We start from the raw sequence: 17500 nt of genomic DNA on the forward strand, positions 1-17500 counted from the left end.
ACCTTCACTCCACCTTTTCCTGCTACACTTGCACCCAAGTATCTAAAACTATCCACTTCCTCCAGTCGCTCTCCCTTAATGTTCACTTCCAGTCTACTGCCACTTTCACCCCTTGTACATCTCATCACCTTACTTTTACCCACATTTATCTTTAGCTTTCTTCTATCACATACTCTCCCAAACTCTGCCACCAGCTTCCTCAATCCCTCCTCTGACCCTGCCACAAGCGCAGTGTCGTCCGCAAACAACAGCTGGCTCACCTCCCACTTTTCTCCATTTTCTTTAACCATCCAATGTTTGCTGGAGAGAGGGTAGAGTACCGGAGGACTGGAGAAGTGCCTGTATAGTTCCTCTTTACAAGGGAAAAGGGGACAAGTGTGAATGTAGTAGTTTCAGAGGGATTAGCCTGTTAAGTGTTGTAGGGAAGGCTTATGGGAGGATCTTAATTGAGAGGATTAGGAGAGGAACAGAAGGAGTAATTGGTGAGGAACAGTGTGGTTTTAGGACAGGTAGAGGTTGTGTAGATCAGATCTTTGTGGTAAGACAGATATGTGAGAAAGCTATAGGAAAGGGGAAGTATGTTTTTTGGGCTTTTATGGATCTCGAAAAGGCTTATGATAGGGTAGACAGAAAGGCACTGTGGGAGGTTATGCAGATTTATGGGATAGGAGGAAAGCTTTTGGGAGCTGTCAAGAGTTTTTATGAGAGTAGTAGAGCTTGTGTCAGGATTAGAAATGGAGAGAGTGAGTGGTTTGAAGTAAAGGTGGGACTTCGTCAAGGATGCGTTATGTCGCCCTGGCTGTTCAACTTATACATGGATGGGGTGGTGCGAGAGGTGAATGCTAGGGTAGTGGGTCAGGGATTGGAGATTGGAGATGGCCATAATATATGGAAGTAATTATTCTTTTTTTTTAACTCGAGGGCGAGGGGTAGTTGACCTCCCTGCTCTCCTCCAGAGGGTACAGCCCTGTATATATATATATATATATATATATATATATATATATATATATATATATATGTATATATATATTTATATATATATATGTATAATATATATATATAAATATATATATACAGCCCTGTATATATGTATATATATATATATATATATATCCATATGTATATATATAGATATAAGTACATATATATTCACATATACATACTATATATATATAAATAAGAAGCTTAGTCCGAACGCTTTCGTCTATTTAAGACATTATCAAGGAATACACAGTTACAGAGACATAGGTGGATTGTCTCTGTAACTGTGTATTCCTTGATAATGTCTTAAATAGACGAAAACGTTCGGACTAAGCTTCTTATTTCCCAGTGGTTTTTTCTGCATATTATTTTCACGTGTGCCTTGTGAATTACTGCAATATATATATATATATATATACATATACATACATAACATACATAACATACATACATATGTATTTATATATATATATGTGGGGAGTAAAGATAAACTAAAGAAGCAGAACGCATTTTTATAACATTTCAGTGTTAGTACGAAGAAGAAATTAGAATAGGAAGAAAAATACAGGTGAGAGAACAAGCTATGGTAAAGAAAAGACTTAGAAATGTAGAAGAGTTATACGACACATAACTTTGCTGTGATTAATAAACAATTGGAACAATTGCTTACAACTGGTATATATATAAACAGCTTTGATATTTCTTTGCAAATATAACTATCTATTTGGAAAGGCACTTACTACAAACAAAACACGGAAAGCAGCTTTAAGGCCAAAATAAATTGAACAACTTACCAGACAAAAGGCATCGACAATATTCAAAACTAGAACAAGAATACCAGAGGTGAAAAGCCACTATAAAAGTATGGAGACTGATATCAAATGCTGAAAATGCAACATTGCATACCGAAACCCAGGAGTACACACTTTCGTAGTGTCCAATGACATAATTTATGTAACAATGACATAAACAAACAGAAAAGAACATCAAACACAGACTATATCATGTACACACTAAAAAACCTAAATAATGCAAACCTAAACAGTGTAACTCCCTAAGAAAGTAGGTAGAACGATCTGACTGACCTGAGATACACAATATTATTATTATACCAGGTTTGGTCAAACTGCATTCAATCAAATTTCTTTCTGTGATGCTGTTATTATATTTATGTAATGACTTTAGCGTTATCTCAGTCAACTGGATGGTTAAAATTACTCGTGTGAATGAATATACAGCTAGATTAGTTTCCCTCAGTAGTGTATTTCTTGTGTTGATTGATTGGTGCGTGTTTTGAGTGTTTTAGCAGTTTTATCAACATAAAACTCATTAGTTGATTTGCAAGATATTTTGTACACACACCCCGTATTACGAATGACGGAATTATTTATGAGCAATTGTCTTACAGTATTCTTGTTGTTAAAATACATTAATATTCAAATTACGAAATAAATCTGGGATACCATGTAAGTTTTCTTGGTAAGTTAAGATCAAAATGTTTTTCTTGTAAATTTTATTTTGGTCACGGCACATTTGTAAAATGTATCAAGCAGATGTTTGGGATATCAGCTTAGTACCAATATAAACATATCTGATTTAATCATCGATGTACTCGGGGTTGCTTATACGTGAAGGCCTTAGAAACACCGAAAAAAAAACACGTTTCACGCCATCAGGATTTGAAGAATAATAACCTATATTTATGAATACTTTGCTATATACATCGACCTTCAACCCACTCTCATGACGGTAAACAGTATCTAAGGAAAAGTATCTTCATTAATTTCACGGTGTAAATAGAGAGTTAAGGGATTTTACCTTGTGTGTGATTCACCAATCACAATAATCTTGGATCACATGTTGGACTTGTGATCGACAGCTATTACACCCCCCTCTCGAATGAGAGTTCAAAGCTAATGTGTACTCAAACTATGGGCAATGCGGTATGTTTTGAGTTTCCAATAGATTAGAGGTTTACCTAATCGACTTACCTAATTGTTGTATACAAAAAAGAGCAACGCTCGATGGGTCCCGTCTCCCATTATCTAATTGTCAAACATACCTAGACTCAAATTCATAGTTTCAACTTATTCTATATCCTTGATTTCCAATTATCATATTTAGATTTTAACTCGTGTGTGTGTGTGTGTGTGTGTGTGTGTGTGTGTGTGTGTGTTTGTGTGTGTGTGTGAATGTGTGTGTGTGTGTGTGTGTGTACGTGTGTGTGAATGTGTGCGCGTGTGTATGTGGTGTGTGTGTGTGTGTGTGTGTGTGTGTGTGTGTGTGTGTGCGTTTACCTAGTTGTATTTTACCTAGTTGTGTTTTACGGTAACGGGAGCTGTATGTGTGTGCGTGCGTGCGTGTGTGTGCATGTGTATGTATGTGCGTGTGTGTGTGTGTGTGTGCGTGTGAGTGTGTGTGTGTGTGTGTGTGTGTGTGCGTGTTCTATACAACGGATGCAAAACACACTCACACAGTAAGCGTGTGTATATAAATATGCAGTTGGTATGTTTTTATGTATGGAATGTACTGCACCAATGCACAGTTGAGGTGATGGGTTGACTGGGAGTGGATGTGTGGGGGGGAGGGAGACAAACGTCACAGTCAGCTGTTTGTGGCCACCAGCCCGAGTACCAGAGGATCAGGAGGGGTGGGGGAGGGGGAGGGAGCGGGAGTTTGGGGGTGGGGGGAGTACCGTCCCTCAGGCCAAGGAGCTGTTGTCAAGGCCACGGATTGCTTGTTTGCCAGGGGTGGGTCTCCCTTGTTCTGGAATCAGCTGCTTCTTCCTCGGCGTTTTGTTGTCACCAAGCAAACCTTCTTCGAGCCCAGGGTCGTTGACTTTCGGGTAAGGGGGGTGGTAGTAGTGAGTGGGTTGAACTGGGGTAGGGGGCGGACCATTGATTGGAGCCAAGGAGTGAGTGCGCGCGCCACTTTAGAAAATATAGGCCATTGTAAGGCGTCTCAAATGCAGTAAAGGCTTTATCATGGGGTGTATCTCGCTAGCAATAACCCCAACAACTGTAGGATCTGCTTCAGGGCATATGTGCATGAGCTTTTGTGATCAATAGTACACCTCAATTTCCCATGCCCGTAAATAATACCTTGATCGCAAAGCTTATTATATCATCTAAGAAGAGCAAATCATATGACATTCTAGTCACTGGACAATTCAAAGGGTGTGGAAACAGCAGGCATAGGATGACGTTACAGGGCTAATATTGCGTCGCAAAAATAGTTGCCAAGGGATAGAAGGGCTGGGGACGAGACTAAGTCTGACCTTGTGGAATCAGCTGAGCTGCGGCACAACACGTTTGGAGTCAGTGCAAACCTGACGAACGTAGTCCCTCTACAAAATGTTACCTGATATAGCGCTCTTGCCGAAAGCAATTATGCATCCTGAATGATCAGCATGAAGATATAGGTGAAATCTTCGTATTGTGAAAAGGAGAAGGCAAAAAATTATCTGCAAAGGTGTTAAAATTGTAATGAAAATGACGCTCTAGTGAGTCTTTGTTCACTGTGCGGGGAGCTTCGGGCAGCACAGTATTTAAGCAGCCAAGTTTCGTGTGCGTAATATCGCAGTCAGCTTTATGGATCCATCGTTATCAAGGATTGGCCAATAAGGAGAAAATATTTCTTCTTATATACTTATCTTCAAGCTTCTGAAGTAAAGAGAGGTAAGGTAATATCTTTGTTTATTTTAGTAGCGTCAGCTGATTGTTGGAAACTAAACAGGGCTCCCAACGTTTCTAGGTGGTTCATGATATATGTGGTTGACTTCATGTTGGTGAGGCTTGTTCACGTATTTATTTGTATAAGTTCATATCTAATATATTTTTAAGTGTATAATGTTTCTTGTGATCTCTGTGAAGGTCTAAATGTACAGTTTGTAGATAAAGGCTGGTATGGTAATGTTGGTAACCCTGCATTGGTTCACTGCAAGCAGACAGGACGAAGAGAAAGTAGTTTGATAATTACTCAATAACAAAAAAAGGAAATGGCTACGGACATATGATGGTAGTATTAAAAGGGGCATAATTTATATAGTTTGTCTGAATTGCCTATACGTGTTAGTTGAAATTTAGTAACGTGAATTTAATGATTTGTAACAGAATCTGAATTCCATGTTTGTACATCAAGGGGAGTTTGACCAAGGACACGTCTCTAACCTTTGACTTTGTCCAAACTAGTAGAAATTTAATTGGGATTAGAGGCTGGAATATAAAATATTACAACACATACTTTTACATAAACATGTAGATGAGAGAACAGATTGTGATGCCATAGGGTGATTGAAGTATTGGCAACGTACAGTAACAATATATCGGTACCAGATGCAGCAAAAGAACATACTTTGATTTGTTGCCAAGAACAGGGAAATAGCAAACAATCATACAGAGCTACACGTAGGACTATGGTTCTAGCAGATGGTGCTGATGCAGAATTTTAGAGTTTTGTGTTTATCTTGACTAGTGCATTTTTCCTCTGAGTATGCCCAGGGAAGTCAACTGCTATTTCAAGCAGTATTGCATGAAGTCATGAGAAAGATTGTTTGACACATTTAAGTTGATTTTATTGAGGCAGGCCACCCCATCCCCCTTTTTTGAGAGTGAGAATAAAGGCTTCCATATACTTCAAATGTATACAATATATACAAAATTCATATGTACAAAAAAAAAAAAAAAATCATCAGTTACATGGACTGAGAGGATGTGTTGGTCAGGTCTTGGAGTACTATTAGCCCAGCTGGTTTGCCCCTGCCCCTGATTATGCAGTGAATATAAACATGAGTACTGTACTAGGAAAACAATAAGGCAGGAAGTGATGGGAATGTGAAGAAGCAACCATCTTCAACCAACAAGGATAAAGAGTACGGTACAACAACAAGAGCAACTGCAGGCTGTGGTACTCCCCAAGGTAGGCATAGCTCCTCTTGGGGATCGGTGCCACCTGCGTAGAGCCGGTGATGTAACACTTCACCCCATACCATACAACACATAATGGAAGGCTGCATTATACACAATCATGCACGCAAACAACACAACATACGCTCTATAAAGGATTTGTGGGAAAACCCAGTTTCGGCTATGGCATTCCTTGGGGAGACGGGACTGCTCGGACAGACAGTCTAGGGAACGACAACAACAACTGCAGGCTGTGTAAGAAAATTTTTGGTGATGATGATCTAGCTGTATTTTGCTAGTACTGTTCAGTGTGGATTCATATTACATGTGAAGGCATATCAGAATATACCAATGAGGCAATAAAGGCTCTAAATACTGTTTTACAGGGACAACAACACTGGTTCTACAAGGTATGCAATGAAAATGTCATGGATGTCTTCCATCTTGTAAAAAAGTCAAGTGAAGTCATGACATGATAAGATGGTAGAGAAAGTTGAGATGAACCTGGATGCTATAGAAAACATGAAAAATTATGCCCTGGTTAAGAAGACAAAGTAGATAGTAAAAGGAAATTTATGAGGCTAAGCTATTGCATTTGACCCAGGGCAGTTGGCGGATGCAGGGATGACTCGTCATCCATGATGAGCTGAGATGGGAGGGGTGGAGGGGGTGGGGAGAGTGAAATGGGTATTTATCTAGTTGTATCTTACGAGCAGGGGAGCTACGCTCATGGTTTCTCAAATCTGTATCTCTGTGTCTAAACTGCTCTTAAATTAGTGTATTGTTTTGGCACACACTATTGTTTCATCTAGTTTGTTCCATGCATCCACCACTCTGTAGGGAAAGCTGTTCTTTTTCAGGTCTCTTCTATAACTGTTCTTTTTCAGGTCTCTTCTATAACTGTCCTTTTTGAGCTTCCTTCCATGTCCCCTTGTATTTCTCTTATCCCAATTTAGTAAGTCTTCTCAAGGACTTCCATACCTCTCATGATTCTATAGATAGTCAACAAGTCACCTCTTTCTCTTCTTTGTTCCATAGTCGGTAATTCTAGTTTTGACAATCTCTCTTCATGTGACAGTTTTGAAAGTGTTGGGTCCATCTTTGTAGTTGCTCTCTGGATTCTCTCAATTTTCCATAATTTTTTATACTGGGTGACCGTAGTGTTTGTGCCTCAGACTTGACTACCTCTCATATAAGGAGGAAAAACCTTTCAATATATAGATATAAGGGATAGAAGAGAGGAAATTTAGGAGGTTTAGCAGAAGGAAGGCAGGCAATGCAATCTGGTGTTTAACATTCATCTGGGGTTGAGTTAATAAACTTGGAAGGACTAATACTATGACAACAGACAAACATCACCAAAATAAAAATAATCCTCAAAAAAAACTGACTGGAAATAAGAATTAAGGAGAAATCGGCATGTGAAAGATGGATAGTCTTTAAAGAGGTATATGACAGACTGGTTGGAAGCTTTGTTCCAAAGAAAGCTTGGAAAAACAGCATAAATAAACCCTTGTGGTGGAACTATGAAAAAAATCGAGACCAAGAATAAAGTGTGGTGGTAGCATTACCGAGCAAGTGGGTCTGCCCCACATCTATCATAATTCTTACTTCCTTCCATTTCACTCTTTCCTTCCACTAGACCCCCCAAATCCCCCCTCCCACCCTCTCCCCCATCTTATCTATCCTGCCCTCTAACTAAGCATTACAAGGAAACCAAACAACAGCAGGATTACCTTAGATACAAGAATGCTATGCATAGAACCAGGAATGAAACTAGAAAAGTGAAGAGGAAATATGAAGCAAATATTGTCATCATGAACAATATACACAGAGCCCCTGATCCAGATGGACATTTCAGCCAAGCGGCGACCAACAGGCAGATAATTGGTCCACCCGCTGCGATAATTCGTCACACCGACAGATGGCGTTGAGTGGGGGACCAACCTGACACATTGCCACATTGCTCTTTTACATCATATATATTGACCAACTTGACTTCAAACTCTATTCCTCTGAAGTAGCCACTCAGGTGAAACTAGTCAGGAATAAAAGTATTCTCAGCCCATATTACCTTTACCTCCTATCCACATAACAAGGAAGGTAAAAGACGAAACTGAAACCTACTATTGATATGTAAGGAGTAAGATAACTGTGAAGAAGATTGTGGGGCTGTTGGTAAACAGTGATAATGAGCCAGTAACAGATGAAAAGGAGATGGCAACAATTATCAATAAATTCTTTGCTGACCTATTTACAAGGAAGACAAACTATGATATCAGACAGCCTAGACCACTGTATAATGACCATGACACACTGGAAGAAGCAGACCTCTCCAAAGAGAAGATACAGAGGAAGCTCCAACCCTGAAAAGTCCCCAGGCAAGGGCCAAATCCATCCTGCACTCCTGAAGATGTTGGCAGAGGAAATAACAGAACCACTATATAAAATCCTGAAGAAAAGTATGGGTGCAGGAGAAGTACCAGATGACTGGACATTTTGAAATTTGATGATGACAAAGATTTTTGGCAAGATCCCTACCTAAGAAGACATTAAGAAGTTGCAAGATGACCTAAAAAGTGTGAAGTGGTAAAAAAAAAATGGCTGATGTCAATCAGAGTGGAGAAGTGCAGATGTTTACAGCTAGGTCATAACAATCCACATTATAGTACATGATGGGAGGACAGGAAATTTATAATGCTGAAAACTAAAAAAGAGCTTGGTATAATTATCAACAACACTCATTCCAAGTGAACAAATTAATTGTACTGTAAGGAAAGCAAACCAAGTGGTAGGAAATATTAAAAGAACAATAGAAGACAAAGTGACATTGTGTGTCCTAAGTCATTGGTCCTCTATTTTGAATACTTCATACAAACCTAGAGATCTTGCAACCAGAAAGATGCTGGAATGTGTCTAAAGAAGAGTGACAAAACTATTAACTTCCATAAGGAATGACTTGTATGAAACTCGACTTATGAAAACTGGCCTAATTTCCCTTGGAATGAAAGAAGATTGAGGAGTTACTTGATTGAAGTCCACAAAATAATGCATGGAATGGAGGGGCTTGAACAAAATTAATTTTTCCAACTAAATGAATGACCGAGAGGACATCCATATAGGATCGAGAAGCAGCAATACAGGATCAACATCCAGAAGCATTTTTTCTCGCAACAAATAGTTAATGAACGGAATAATTTGCTAAGAGAAGCAGTCGTGGCCAACACAGCCAACTGTTTCAAGAACAAAATTAGCAAATTCTTCAGGCAAGAGCCAATGTAAGGTTTATGACCTAGTCCTATATTGTTCACCTAGGGATTAGTTTTCATCCCTGGGCATGGATGGTAAGTTTCATACTGATATCAGTAAAACAAAAGCAATTTGTCAAGGAGCTCCAAATTCTAATTAATGTATTTGAGTAATCTAAAGACTCCTGAGTAAATTGAGTATTATCAGTTGACCAGTGAAAGCTTCTAGTAACGTGCCATAAGAAGATTTTACTTTTATACAGCTATTATGAAGGAGTGATTGTGCCAACAGCACTGTATGGGGCGGAAACATGGAACATAAGAGAGGGAGAGAGAAGGAGTTTGAGATGAGGTGTCTGAGAAGTATGATGGGGGTTACTAGGTTAGATAGAGTGAGAAATGAGGAGGTGAGGAGGAGAACAGGGGTGGAAAAGGAGCTGGAAGATAGGGTTGATGAAAGAATATTAGGATGGTTTGGACACATGGAAAGAATGAGTGAAGAAAGACTAGTAAAAGAGGTATGGAAGGCAGATGTGGAGGGAGTGAACATGATGGGACGTCCTAGGATGAGGTGGATGGATGGGGTGAAGGGGGCTTAGGGGAAGAGGGGAATGTCTGTTGAGGAAGGATAGGAGAGGACAGAAGATAGGGATGAATGGAGAATGGTTGTATATGGATGATGTTGTGATTGCATGAGGTGGAATGGGCAGGGGGGTGGGGGTGGGGTAGTGTGTGTGAGCGAAATTTGACGCAGCCCGAAGGGATTTCTCCCCGTCCTCTCCTTTTATGCAATGGGGAGATGGAGAGGGGGGGTCGCCGATTTAATGAAGCGGCCTTGCTGTGGATGTGCTGTGTCTTGCGACACTGCTTCTGACCCAGGGCGGTGGGCAGGGTGGAGGGATGACCCGTCATCCAGGAGGTGCTCAGATATGAGGGAGGGTGGAGGGGTGTGGAGTGTATTCAGGGATGGAATGGGTGGAAATGATTTTATGCCTTTCCCTTTTTGGCTACCTCCCTTGTAAGGGGGAAAAAGCCTTGGTATATGTATGTATGTATTATTGGAGAAATTAGGAGAAAGTAGAAGCCTCAAACATGGCAGCACCAGAGGTAAACAAACCTAAGTCAGCTGTACCTTTGATAAAAGAAGGTAACAGACAAGGAAATGCTGAGGATGATTCTAAAGATACTGATCCAGACATATGTGGAAAGGATAAGGCAATAGGATGATATCTGTGACCGGTGGTTTCACATAACATGTGAAAGTATACCAGAGACAGTGTATGATTTCGTGCAAAATGGAAACGGGAAACGTCACTGGTCTTTCCAATTTGTTAAAAGGAATGTGGGAAGTTATATGATGAGAAACAATATGAAAGAAGGAATTGAGGACAGACAGGGCACGGAAGTAAGACTTGGGGATCTGGAAGCAAAAGTGATAAAAATGGAAACTGCTCCTGGTTTAACTTAAGGAAATTAAAAATGATGTTGATAAATAGATTGTTGGAACATCCTCTTCAGTGGCTGATGGAGGAAGAGCATATACCAAAAACCTAAATGAAGGAAATAATTGAAAGGACCACTCATGAAATACAGGATCAATTGGACAGGAAGAACAATGTTGTAGTTGTAGTTATGTCAAAAGATGAAATGGAATTAGACAAGAAGTTAAAAAAAAAAAAGCTGAGGGCAACATTATAAGGTTAAAAAAAAAAACATGTATGTAGTTCATGGGCTTCCATAGGAGAGGAATGATTGTCCTAAGGAATGTGTAACAGGGCCGGGAATCAAACAACTGCCAGTGATACTCAGTGCAGATATGTAAACAATGTTGAGAATGTTTAATTTGTTCACAGGAATTGTTATGTGATTTGGGTGTGAATTTGTACATGGGTATTGTCATATTATAAGTGATTTAATGTGTATGATAACAATGTTGATATATTAACAGTGGATAACTTACAGGAACTGAAATTTGTTTTGGAAGACAGAAAAACAGATATAATTGCACTGGTAGAAGTAAAGCTCAAATGTTCAAGGTATGATAGATATTTATCTGAATTTAAAGTTAGTGATTGTGATGTCATGATAAATGGTGGTGAATGGGAATATTAATATGTATTAAGGAGGATGTTCAATATAGTCCTGTAACATTGAATAGTGATTGCGATGAATACCTGTGTATCAAATTAAGAATATTATCAGGTAGTGGCATATTGTATGTTGTGTATATAAAAGTCCCACATCCTTACAGATGAATGATGAAGGCTTCTTGAATTTATTTGATTTGTTAGATCGACAGAATGTCTTTGTATCTTGGTGATTTTGATTTTCCTCATATGTCACACTCATGTTATTACAAATGAATCTATGAATACTATTCACTGTAAGGTAATAGAAAAGTTGATATTGTATTCTCAATTGGTATGTAACTACTAATCTATGCCAAGGTTTAGGTGTGAGAATTTGGGCAATGTGTTGGATCTAGTAATGTGTAATAATGATGACTTTGTGGTACTAACATTTTAACCACTTGGCAAAAGTGACCATTGAAGTTTACATGTACAATGTGATGAAAGGGAGTAAACGAAGGGTAGAGAAAGGTTGATATGTACATGAGTGAAAGATGTGACTATGTTAAACTGAGGGATATGATGAGTAGAGGATGGGAGGAACTCCATCAAATATATGATGTAGAATGCAAGTGGACTTGGTTAAAAGATAAACTTAACATAGCCATAGATGAATGTAAACTTTAGAGAGTAACTGAAGTAGATCAGAGGTCTCAAAAAAGATAAATTGCATATGAGCAAAGATTTGTGGAGGGAATTAAGAAGTAATCATAGACTGTGGAATACGTTGAGGCAGTGAGAAAAAAAGAAAATCTGAATACTACAGAGGAAAACATAATGAAGGAACTATCCCAAGATTATAAGAGACTGTGTGAGTGGTCACTGGAGGCTACTGTGGTGTAATCAGTAAGCATGCCTGTCTGAACAGTGGGAGTTCCTGGGTTTGATTCCTGTGTTGACTGGTGTCAATGTCTGACAACATCCTGTGTGGCATTGCAGATAACTTGTCATGTGTGTGACATATTGTATACATGGTTACAGTGTGGGTGGTACAAATAGTATAAAAACTGATAATGATCTCTAGAAAGCTGAATATTTGGCTGATTTTTTGCTCATTAGTGTTCACTCATGAGATTGAAGATGAATTACCTGAAGTGGTAAGATAAACCAATGTGTGCCCGGACAATGTTGAAATAGATTCAGAGAGAGTCAAGAGACTCTTGACAAAATTGAAAACTAGTAAATCTACTAGCCCTGACAAGTTGCATCTGAGGGTTTTCATGGAAATAACACAAGTTATCAGTGCCTTTATCTGAATTGTTTATTCCAACACTGGCAGTAGGTGAGATATCTAATTAGTGGAAAATTGCTGATATGAGAACCATGAATAAGGTGACAAATGTTCTCCAGGTAACTATTGATCAGTTAGCCTCGCATGCATAGCTGTGAAAATACTCAAAACCATAATATAAGGGGATGTTATGAGGCATATGAAGTGGAACAACCTATTTAGTGATTATCAATATGGATTCATACTAGCTGGATCTGTAACTTTACAAATTGTATATAATTACAAATATATCAAAAGAAGCCCCATGTGAGGGTTTGACATTATGCTTGTTGAGGTTTATCAAGAAGTTGATAAAGCTCTAATAAGTAAAACATCATACTAATGAAGACTCCATCCTCACATGGTGTTTTTGATCAAATTTGCAAGTGTTAATGGTTTAGATAATGGATAGAAGCTATAGATGATGGAAGCTATACTGATATTGGTTATCATGATTAAAAAAAAAGCATTTGAAAAGGTAACACAGAACATGTTGTTACACAAAATTACATTTTATGGTCTTAATGGCTTGCTACTGAAGTGGTTGGAGGTATTCCTATTGGGGAGAAGACAGTGAGTTATTGTAGAGGGGAGGTATCTTCTATATGATGGTGCCTATATAGGTGTCATGAGGTGTGAGTAGGTATACAAGGCTGCCAGAGTAGGTGTCTTGATTATATTTATTTTGTAGTTGTAGCTGAGTGACCCTTGAATTCTGTTTATTATTATTACTCGGAGTGAAAGAGAACAAGTAATACAACATTGACTTCATATATTATAATGTGAGAAGTGTGATACATCATACATTAGGCATCTGATACGTGTGAGATTTGACTCGTACCAAAGTTGTAGGTGAGTGACCCTCGAATTCTGTTTATTATTACTCGAGTGAAAGAGAACAAGTAATACAACAGTGACTTCATACTTTATAATGCGAGTAGTGTGATACATCATACATTAGGCATCCGATATGTGTGAGAATTTGACTTGTATTATACCAAAGTTTCCAGAACAATAGTAGATGATAGTGACTCAAGATTACAAGAAGATGTATATGAAATAAGAAAATGGTCATGTAAATGGATGTTGGAATTTTATCCAGATTAGTGTAAGCAGACAAGAATAGGTAGATTGAATAATGACAATGACAAAGTGAGATACAAGATGTTTGCAGAAAATTGATACATGGAATGAACTAACAGTAAAAAAGACCTGGGAGCATTGATTGATAATAAGCTGTCCTTTGAAAATCATATCTGTGAGAAAACTAGACCGGCAAACAGAATGGTGGGCCCAATCCACAGAACATTCCTATATTTTGACAAAGCTACGTTTAGAACTGTTTCTGAGATTAAGACCTCACCAGGAATTTGCCCAACCAGCATGATCTCCACTCTTAACAAAAACACATTGATAGGATTGCAAATATTTAGTGGGGGGCAACAAAATTGATGCATGGTCTTAAAGATTTAGCACATACATATAGAAGCTCCTCACACTGTTATGTAGTATGAATGAATGTTACAAAATATTAATAGGCACAACTGACTTGGCAGGATCTGAAGAATTGTTCCAATTATGACAGCAGTCATGCACATGAAAACACCAGTGCAAAACAAACAAAAAATGAGCTTTGTTTGATATATGAAAATACAGTCTCTCATACGGAACTGTGGATATGTATTTACCTAATTGTAGTACAGTGAGTCCTCCTTATATGGTAATTCTTTATCTGGTAAATTCACAGTTACAGTATTTGGTAATTACTACCCTCGATTCTATTTACGGTAAGAAAAATTCACAGATACAGTATCCGCTCGTGTTTTGTTTACATTGTACCATAGTGCCACCATGCCGTGCGGCCACCACAACAGTCATTCTCTTCCCGCGTTTGGTATATGGTAATTTCAATTGCAATAAGGTTTTATATGTGCCTTATAATGAGGACTTACTGTATAAAGGAAAGAAGCAATGCTTGTTGAGTCCCACCTATTCAATAATTTCTTATTATACTTAATTTATATCTTTGATTTCCACTTGTTTATATTTGAACTCTTGTATTGTTTGAAATGGAGAGAGTGAGTGGTTTGATGTAAAGGTAGGACTTTGACAGGGATGTGATATGTTGCCTTAGCTGTTGAATTTATACATGAATGGGGTGGTGTGAGATGTAGACACAAGGGTAATGGACCGGGGATTGGAGATGGTTAAAGAAAATGGAGAAAAATGAGAGATAAGCCCTTTGTTGTTTGCTGGCGACACTGTGCATATGGCAGGATCAGAGGAAGAATTAAGGAAGTTAGTGACAGAGTTTGGGAAGGTGTGTGAAAGAAGGAAGTTGAGGAATATGGGTAAAAGGTGATGAGAAGTACAAAGGGAGAATGTGTCAGCAAATTGGAAGTGAATATTAAGGGAGAGAGACTGTAGGATGTGGATAGCTTCAGTTACTTGGGTGCGAATGTGGTGGGAAAGGGAGGAGTGGAAGTGGAGGTAGAATGTAGATTAAGAGAAATAAGTAAATGCCTTCAGGGATTAAAAAGTGTAATGAGAAATATACATTTGGGAATGGATGCTAAGAGGAGATTATATGAAAGAGTTATTGTGCCGACAGCACAGTATGGAGCAGAAACATGGAATATATGAGAGGAGTTTGAATGTGTTTGAGATGAAGTGCCTGAGAAGTATGGTAAGGGTTAAGGTTGGATAAAGTGAGAAACAAGGAGGTGAGAAGGAGGGCAGGGGTGGAAAGGAAGTTTGGAGATAGGGTTGATGAAAGAGTATTGGAATGGTTTGGACACATGGAAAGAATGAATGAAGAAAGATTAGTAAAAGAAATGTGGAAAGAGTGAACATGAGGGGGTGATCAAGGATGAGATGGATGGGGTAAAAGGGGCATTGGGAAATAGGGAAATGTCTGTGGAGGAAGGAAGGGAGAAGACAGAAGATAGGGGTGAGTGGAGAATGGTTGTGTATGGACGATGCTGTGATGCATGGGAATGGGTGGGGGATGGAGGGTGAGGGAATAAGTGTGAATTATATTTTGATGCAGCCCGAAGGGATTTCTCCCCATCTCATTTTCTGCATGAGAGGATGAAGTGGCCTTACTGTGGATATGCTATGTCTTGCTACATTACTTCTGACCCAGGACAGTGGGTAAGATGCAGCGATGACCCATCATCCAGAAGAAGCCAAGATAAAAGGAAGGGAGGGATGGTGAATGGGCATGGAGTATGTGGGGATTGAATGAGTGGGAGGATTTTATGCCTTTGTTTTTTGGGTACCTCCCTTGTAATAGGGAAAAAGCCATTGGTATATGTATGTGTATTGTTTGAGCTTGGATCATATCACTTTAAAGCTATTCCAAGTATCTATGCATCTATATGGAAAACTGTATTTCTTCACATCCTTTAGACATATGGTCTTTCTTAATTTGCTCCCATGACCTCTTAAAGCCCTCCCATCTTTAATCAGGAGATCTCTTTTGTGTATGCAGTTTTTCCCCTTTAGTGACCTTAATACTGTAATCATAGCCTCTTTTTTTTTTTTTATCTTTCAAAGTTGGTAGACATAGTGCTATTAGTCTTTCCTCGTATGGTTTATCTGCCAGGCTGGGGACCAGTCTGGTTGCTGCACTTTGTATTCTCTTGATCTTCCTCATATCCTTCAGTCTATGTGGGGACCATACTACTGATGCATATTCCAGTCTTGGATGGGTCAGGGTTTCCATGAGTATTTTCATTGTCTCTTCATCCTTATAGTGAAACATCACTTTGCTCTTTTGCAGTTGTCCATATGTCTTGCCTACAATCCTGCCAATATCTCTGTCAGGTGATAGGTTGTCTTTTATCAACATTTCCAAATCTTTCTCCTCTTTTGCTTTTGTAATTGGCTCACTTCCAAAGGAATAGTTTAAGGGTGGTCTTTTGCCACTGTTGCCCATTTCCAGTACTTTCCATTTTTTGGTAGTGAACTACATTTTTCATTGTTGATTTCATGCAAAAATATATTCTAGATTTTGCAATAGTCTACCATTCTTCTCATTTTTCAATCTCCTCGATATTTTTGCATCATCTGTAAACATGTTGACATAGCTTGTTGTTCATTCTATCATATCATTGACATAGACAAGAAACATTATTGGTACAAGCAATGAACCTTGTGGAACTCCACTCCTGCTCGCCATCTTGACATCTTATACTTTAGCACTGAATGGCCTACCGGCTCCGGCGCTTGGCCTTCGAGCCAAAAATTCCATAAATCAATCATCTTATACTTTACCACTGTTCTCCTGTATCTTTCCTTAAAAAATCTTTCATTCATTCTTGTAGTTTGCCTCTCAGTCCTCCAACTTGCTCCAATTTCCACACAAGTTAATGTGAACTTTATCAAATGTCTTCTCTAGGTCAAAGTACATACAGTCCACCCACTGTGATAACCTGCCTGAATACATTGTAAATGCTCCTACCATAACATTTGAAAAATACCATGATAACTGGTGGAAAAATGAAGACATAAGATATGACCATAAAGCAACAAATATATAGCTGGAGCTGCAGACCTAATCAAGGCATCTTCCAAAACTTTTCAGTATTAGTCTCTGTAATAACTTCCTCCAGCCACCATAGGATAGTGACATAGCTGAATGAGCATATTGATAATGTATTTTCAAAGGTAGTTTTGAATGAGCATGATAATTCAGTGGGTTATAGTTTGAATGCAGCAGTCATTACAGTGCCAGTAATCTGGCATTGTAAAAAAACTTGGAAAATACTGTATATTTACAATTAAAGGGAAAGATTTGGGGGTAGGAGCTAGTTGATGTAGGAATTAGATAACATAAAGTACCACTTTTTCTCATTTTCTGATGACATGTACCATATTTCATAAATGTGAGGCAGAAAGATATTTTTACTTGTTTATTTTTTTCAATTGTAATAGTTTGCAATAACTAGCATGTTGGTTCTC

General features: G+C 38.6%; 1 protein-coding gene across 4 annotated transcripts in view; it reads left to right on the forward strand.

The window, feature by feature from the left end:
- The first annotated feature begins 3928 nt into the window (after window positions 1–3928).
- The window catches only part of atos (atos homolog atossa), an 81328-nt gene continuing 67756 nt past the window's right edge, over window positions 3929–17500 (forward strand). For 2 of the 4 annotated variants that reach the window (XR_012966631.1, XR_012966632.1), the window contains exon 1: window positions 3929–4661. The gene's annotated coding sequence lies outside the window, so the exon portion shown is untranslated. The remainder of the gene's footprint in view (window positions 4662–17500) is intronic. The other 2 variants (XM_076189178.1, XM_076189177.1) reach the window with 2 other exon arrangements.

The sequence above is a fragment of the Oratosquilla oratoria genome, chromosome 8 (assembly GCF_046742065.1).
Source record: "Oratosquilla oratoria isolate Oo_2021 chromosome 8, ASM4674206v1, whole genome shotgun sequence".
NCBI lineage: Eukaryota > Metazoa > Arthropoda > Malacostraca > Stomatopoda > Squillidae > Oratosquilla > Oratosquilla oratoria.